At 45.9% G+C, this 7,726-nt stretch overlaps 1 pseudogene; it reads right to left on the bottom strand.

Annotated features, from left to right (window-relative positions):
* Positions 1–678: 678 nt before the first annotated feature.
* LOC130033964 (glyceraldehyde-3-phosphate dehydrogenase-like) lies at positions 679–4,340 on the bottom strand (annotated as a pseudogene).
* Between the last annotated feature and the right edge of the window lie 3,386 nt (positions 4,341–7,726).

Below are 7,726 nucleotides of genomic sequence, written 5' to 3' on the forward strand. Positions count from 1 at the left end.
AGAGATTGAGTTTCTTTCAGTTTGCTGAGATAAGCTGAGTTTGGAGTGAGCTTGGAGTGAGGAGGAAAGGAATTGTTGATCAAATAATAGAATTTATTGCCTTTTAACCAACATTTTCTTACTTTCCACTTCAATTTGTGCCTATCTGCGCCTTTTCTCATGTCCAGATGTCATGTCCAGGCATATTATACATGTTTGAATATGTTCTAAAATTTTTTTACCATAAAAAATTAGTCAGCAAAACACATACATTTCTTTAGGAGGAAATAGGCACGAAGCCATCCACATAATTCTTTTCTACACTAAATTAAAGGGAGAAGTGTAGTTTCCCAATAAGAATGCTTTCGTCCTGTCAGTCCTCAAATAGTGTGACTTCGTTTGAAATTCAAACGGGCAAAGATTTTTTTGTTTGATTGAAAGTAATTTCGACTCTTCAACTAAGTTGCCATGTCACTCCAGACCCATCCAAGGAAGTCTGGAAATGCTCCAGATTCAGCCCAGTCTATCAAGCCACATAGGTTTCTGGGAGTCTTCCTGGGTGAAATATATGGCGGTAAGAGCTCTTCAGAACTCGCTGCACCTGTCCCCCTGCTGATCTTGGCAGAAGCAGAGCCATTATTGCGGAACTGTCTCCAATGACAGTTGGCAAAGCCCAGGCTCTTTTCTTCTAGAGTGTCCTTAACCTCCCAGGGTTGCCAGCATTCCTGGCCCAGCTCCTTCCCTCTGCTTAAGCTCCAGGATGAAAATCCGGCCACTGAGGAGTCTGCGAATCCTCCGTTCAAAGTCCAGAATCTTCAAAATCAAGGCCATGAGCATTTAACGCCCAAGGACAGCCAACTATTACTCTCTTACAGACGTGACTTAATTATAGGGATGACATTTTGCATGCGATTGACATGTCTTGGCCCTGCCATCACACCTTGAACAGAAACCATTACAGTTTATTATTTAATCATCAGAATGCAAAGACATGATATAATTTTCATAATGACAGATTTATAGATGTGGATCAGGTGCTCAGGGTAAGGCCCTGCTAAAATTAACCAACTTTCAGATGGTGTTTGGTCTACTGTCAACCTCAGAAAAAAAAAATATAAACAAAAATCTGGACCCATGCTTTAAAAAAAGAAACTGTTTCTTTGCATTCTCTATCTCTAATCTTTCATCAGAAAAATAAGGAGAGGTTAAGAAGATAGTAGGGAGTTAAGGTTCTTGCCTTGCATGCAAGGATTCATGGTTGGATCCTGGGGACCAAATGGTCTCCTGAGTATCCTCTGGGGTCAATCCTGAGCACAGGTCCATAAATAACCCCTGAGCATGGCCTGATGTAGCCCAAACCTTCCTCTCCACCCCTCCAAAAAAAAAAATTAAACGAAGTTTAAATAGAAAACGAGGCAGTGACAAAAATTGTACCAGCCTTTTTTTTTTCCCTCTTGTTGGAAGTCTTTCCTAACAACAATTTAGTCTGATCCCTGCTTCAAGGGTTTGAGGAATGGAAGCCCAGGAAGTCTTGGTGACTTACAGGTGTTTGATGGAGGGAACAGGTTAGCAGTTTGTGTCGCCACAGCTAACCCAGAGGTTTCATTCTTATGTTACTTACACCTTGGTGCTCTGTAACCTCCGTAGGCATGTGGACAAAATTGTACAGGCGAGAGCTTCAGCTCTTCCACACTTGCTTCTGGGGTGTTTTTCTTGTGCCAAAATAACAGGTTTCTTTTTGAATGTATAATGCACCAGGCAGCTGTGCGCAGACCAGCCATCTGCCTCAGACATGGTGGAATACTTCTGTACTATGAAGAAATATGTAGCCAGGAGAGAAGCAGGGTGAAACTGTGGCTTCCAGAACTTTCACTGGCTTCTACAGTAAGGAAATATACATCCATTATGACCCAAATCTTAAATTCCAGCCTGACAATGAAGAGCCAATATGTAAATATATGTATACTGAAATAAATTTCAGAGGACAGTTCTCTCCTGACTGTTTCATAACTTCTTCTCTATTTCATTTATATATTTAAATATGTATGTCATCCACTGGACTGATTTTATGTTCTTTTATGCTTGGAGCAGGAGTCTCTCTCAGTGCTGATATGTCTGACTGATTCAGCATACCACTCCTGTCCAAAATATAGCCATGTATGTTTGTCTCTCAATGTGGGACCGAGCCACAACCTATAAAGCATTTCTCTGGGCTCCATCGTGGTTCAGCATGATCAGAGGTCTTCCCATGAGTGTGTTCATGGGTGTGTCCTGAGAGAACAGATGCACTTTGGGAATTTGGCTTGTATCTCCTCTCTCAAGCTGTTGACTTCTGTTTTAGGTCTCTTCCCTATTCCCCTTCCAAATATATCAGTGATCAATAAATAGTTGGAGACCAATCTGAAATATCAGGACCTGGAGCAGCTTGCTAAAACTCTTTGATCCTCAGTGCTCTGACCTATAAAGTTTAAAATAACAGAAACAAAATTCTGCATCGCAATGCTATTGTGAAAGGCGTGTGATGTATTAACTGTGAAACTTTAAAGTGTTAGGCGTAATTATCATTTTACCTACAACCCTAGAAGCCATGACACATTAAGATCTATGAGGATTCCTGATGCTTCGACAGCTCTGGTGTTTAATAAACTGCCAGGTGCCTGAGTGCCTTCTAAAAGCAGGTCAGCTTATCTGACAGTTTTTATTGCATGAAATTATACTTTGCTACTTCACCGTCTGATTTATATTCACAGAGATGGAAAGTAGAACAGTGGTCACCAGAGGCTAAGAGGACAGCAGTATTGCGAGCTATTGCTTCATGAGAGCAGAGTTTCAGTTTGAGATGATGTAAAAGTTCTGGAGGTAAATGGGATTAATGTTTGCTTAACGATGTGAATGTCCTTGATTCCACAGAACTGTGCTCTATTTACAAACATGGTGACGATGGCAACTGGTGGGGGGTGGGTGATACAGTGTACTTTACTGATGGTACATGAAGAGTTGGGCTGCCAAAGCCTTTGTGGGGGAGGAGGGTTCTAGAATAGAAACTTGAGGTCAGGAAAGTCTCAGTGTATTGGATATGTGGGATGCCCCAGGAGCTGAGGGCCTCTCTCTTCCTCTTAGCACTCTCATTAGGTCTGGTGGTCCTGGGGGTAATTATTGTTTGGAGGTCATGAGGACCAAGAATACCATGAGGTTCACCACTCTACTGCTGTAGCTGAACTCATTGTGTTTTTTGGTTTTTGTTGTTTTTTTTTTTTTTTAGGTCCACCTGGCAATGCTCAAGGGTTACTCCTGGCTCTGCACTCAGCAATTACCTCTGGCAGTGCTCAGGGAAACATGGGATGCTGGGGATTGAATCTGGGTCGGCCACATGCAAGGCAAATGCCCTACCCACCCACTCCAGCCCCCTGACTCATTGTTGTACCAGTAAATGAGCTTGATAAAGTGGTCATTAAGGGCAATGCCAGTCCCAACATCAAAGATACAGTAGTGGGTGTCACTGTTAAAGTCAGAGGAGGCAACCAGGTCTTCAACATAGCCCAGGATGCTTTTAAGGGGACCCTGCGTGGCCTGTTTCATCACTTTCTTGATATCGTCCTATTGGGCAGCTTTCTCCACGCAGCAGGGCAGGTCCCTGACAGACATGTTGAGAGCAAGGATATGGAAGGTCATGCCAGTCAGCTTCCTCTTCAGCTCTGTGATGACCTGGTTTATGGCCTTGGTGGTGACTGTGACATCAGAGACGATGTCCTTGGCCATCATGCCACTACTTCCCAGAGGGGCTGTCTACGGTCTTCAGGGTGGCAGTGATGGTGTAGGCTGTGGTCATGAGCCATTTCACGATGCCAAAGTCATCATGAACAACCTTGGCCAAGGGCACCGTATAGTTGGTGGCACTGGAGGTGCTGCTGACAATCTGCAGGGAGTTAGCATTCTTCTCACGGTTCACACCCATCACAGACATGGGGACATTGGCAGAAGCGGCAGTTCTGATGATCTGTTGGCAGCTCTGATGGCGCCCACCCACATTCAAGTGAACCTCAGCCTTGCCCATGTTAGTGAGGACCCTAGTGGACTCCACAACATATTCAGCACCAGCTTCACCCCATTTGATGTTGGCAAGATCTTCATCCTGGGAGACAGAGAGTGTCTTCCCACTGATGATGAGCTGCCCATTGTCAGCCTGGACTGGGACACTAAACTTTCCGTGGGTGGAATCATACCGAAACATACACTATGGACTTGAGGTCAATGAAAGGGTCATTGGCAGCCACGATTTCCACTTTGCCAGAGTTCAAAGCAGCCTTGGTCACTGTGCGGCCGACATGACCAAACCCGTTCTCTTCCACCTTCACCTTCATGTCGCCGGGATACGACGGATGCAGTGCAAGAGGCGGCATCTGTTTATTTATTTGTTTGAGAGTTGTATTCTTTATTTATATTTTTTATTTTATTGATTCACCGAGAGATATAGTTACAAGCTTTCGTGTTTGAGTTACAATCACACAATGATCAAACACCCATCCCCCCACCAGTGCACATTCCCCACCACTAATATCCCCAGTATACGCCCACCTTTTCCACCCTTCCCCTGCCTCCATGGCAGACAATATTCCCCATACTCTCTCTCTACTTTGGGCCATTATGGTTTGCAATACAGATACTGGGAGATTATCATGTTTGGTCCTTTATCTACTTTTGGCACACATCTCCCATCCCAGCCGATTCCTCCAATCATCATTTTCTTAGTGATCCCTTCTCTATTCCAGCTGCCCTCTCCCTGCCCGCTCATGAGGCAGGCTTCCAACTATAGGGCAATCTTCCTAGATATAGAAGGACTGCACTCATTTGTGGAGTATAAAATAACATAGCAGAGCCTGTTTAATAGGGAGGAGGAGCAGAGAGCCAAGATGACAACTTTTCATTAAATTATATGTTTCATGGTACTAGGGATTGAATCCAGAACTTCATATATGCAAATCAGCCCCCTACCACTGAGTCACACCCGCAGCCCCCGAGTGGTTTCAAGTTTAGTTCATCACACCCAAAATAGAAACAATGACCTAAAACCACAGCCCTCTTTTTTAAAACATTTCTATTTCCCCCTACCCTCTGTTGTTTCTCAGTTGACCAGGCTTTTCGAACACTTAGTTTCATTGCAATGCTCACACACAAAGTGAGCTGGGGATCACTTTGCTGTGGCACTCGGGGTCCCAATTAGTAGAGCCCCCGAGATCACATTCAAGCATTGCGGGTCAGCACCAGGAACCAAACTCTCAAGTCTCACCAGCCTCGTGCCTACAGGTAAGAACTCTATCACTGAGCCAACCCCCCAGATCTGTTGCAAGCCCCTTGACCCTCTTAGAGTTAAAATTCAGAGCAAGACTCAGCAGGTTCAGCTCATTCCTGCCCTGGGGGATATCTCCAGAGCAGGGACCCTCCAGTCCTTCATCTGATAGATCTGAGAGGGTTTGTTCGCCACCTGGTGCAAAGTATAAGCTAAGGTTCTCTCCTCCCCTCGGCCTCTCAGCTCGCATGTTCTCTCTCTCTCTCTCTCTCTCTCTCTCTCTCTCTCTCTCTCTCTGCAGTTGGAAAGTCTGGCCTTCTTCATGAGATGCTGAAAAAGCAAGCAGGCGTTCCACACCATTCAAAACCTGGCCTTGGGGCTAGAGCAATAGCACAGCAGGTAGGGCGTTTGCCTTGCACACGGCCAACCTGGGTTCAATTCCCAGCATCCCATATGGTTCCCTGAGCACCACCAGGAGTCATTCCTGAGTGCAGAGGCAGGAGTAAACCCTTTGCATCACGGGTGTGACCCTCCCCCCCCCAAAAAAAAACCTTGCCTTAAGGTTGCAGGGAGCTGCTTGCATCCTCAGCCATAAATCAGGTGAGTCGTGGCGCTGGCCCTACGTGCTCAAATGCATGGGGACTTCACCAGGGCATGAAGTCTGGGGCGGCCCTGGTTCATGCAGGGCCAATTATAACCATCAACCACACCCCAAATAGAAACAATGACCTAAAAACACAACCCTCCTTTTAAAAAATTCTAGTTCCTTCTTTCCTCTGTTGTTTCCTCTGTTGATCTGGCTTTTCAAACACTTTGGTTTCATTGCTTGGAAATCCTGCTGATTTCCAACTTCCCTCCATGCTCTCCTGTCTGCTCTTGAGTTCTGTTGCCCTGTACTATCTACATCTGAGAGCAGGGTACCAGTTAAGACAAAGGACTTTGGTTGCCAATGTTGGCTAAACCGCATGCCCATTGTGAGGTCTCTGGCAAGTCATTCTCTCATTGCCTTACACTGTTTCAGCTTTCTTTTATTAAAATAAATGTACATCCTTTTAATTAATTGACATATTAAATCTCTCCTCTTCCTTTCCTTTTGTAATTTGTTGTAATTGCGATGGCAGGGTTCTACCCCCCTGGGCTGTGGCATTCCCCAAGGTTGGCCCTCTTTCAGATGCGGTTCTCACCCATATGCTTTGCCATGAGGAGGAGTGTGCTCTTGGTTGAGGCACACAAATTATGGGGGTGATGCTCAGGGGAGAGTCGCTGCGATGCTTGCCTACGTGCTTACCGAAGGTTGCACTTCCCGGCTGTGACCTCACACTTTTGTTTTTGTTTATTTGGGAGCCCAGCCCATCTGTGTTCAGGGCTTACTCCTGGTTTTGTGCTCAGGGAATCACTCCTGGTAGTGCTCGTAGGCCATATGTAGTCCAAAGAGATCAACTGTGTTCAAGGCAAGTGCCTTAACCTGAACTGTGTCTCTCCGGCTCCTTGCGTACCCTTTCAGTGATGGTGATCCAGCACACCATGCCCCTGGTTGTTGTGTTTCCACACACAGCTAGTTGCTGTGTAGCCAGAAATTGCTTATGGTGTTGGAGGGATCTCAGACAACAGAGCTGCCAGACTCATGAAACTCTGTTCTGCTGGGATCGTGCTTGGTGCGTGTGGAACTCTGTGGATTTGAACCTTCGACCATGTGCTTGCAAAGCATGTGCTCTAAGACCCGGCGTGATTCCTCTAGCGGTTATCTCAGTTATCTTACCTGTAAAATGGGGGTGACAACAGTATTGATCTCATAGTGTTATTATTTTTATTTTGTTTGGGGGGATCACACCTAGTGGTACTCAGGTGCTTAGGTCACTGGCTGGTTCTGCTCTCAGGGGACGTTCTTGACAGGCTCTGGGGCTGCTGGGGATCTAACCCAGGTTGGCTGCATGCAAGGCAAGTGACCTCCCCATTGTACTAAAGCTCCGACCCCAGATTCACTGTGTTATTTTGAGTACCGACAAGTGAGTAGGAGTAAAAGAAGTGGTAACGGTGCTTGGCACAAAGTGAGAACGGCAAGCACATTTGCTATTATTGTCATTGCTTTTTGCATCTTTTTTCCTTTGTCCCAATTAAGGAAATGAAGTGGTATGGGCAGAAGTTAGGGCCACTAAGAGACAGAAAGCCTGGAAACGCTTGCCTGGGTGCCCGGGACCTCCTGCCTCCCAGAGCTCTCACTTACATCCAAATCCCTGGCTGACATTTAAGCCTCTTTGCTTTGTTCTGCCCACAGGAGACATGGCGAGCAGCTGATCAACACCTTCCCATGATAATCTCCTGAATGCAGCTGTGAGTGCTTAAAGATTTGAAGTGGACCACGCTGAGCATCGGAAATTGAGTTGATGATATGTTCCAATGCGCGTAAACCTGGTCTGTGGCATAGGCTGGGTTATGCATTGACACCTCTCCGTGCTCCGG

Source organism: Sorex fumeus, unplaced genomic scaffold (genome assembly GCF_029834395.1).
Source record: "Sorex fumeus unplaced genomic scaffold, SorFum_2.1 ptg000055l, whole genome shotgun sequence".
Classification (NCBI taxonomy): Eukaryota; Metazoa; Chordata; class Mammalia; order Eulipotyphla; family Soricidae; genus Sorex; species Sorex fumeus.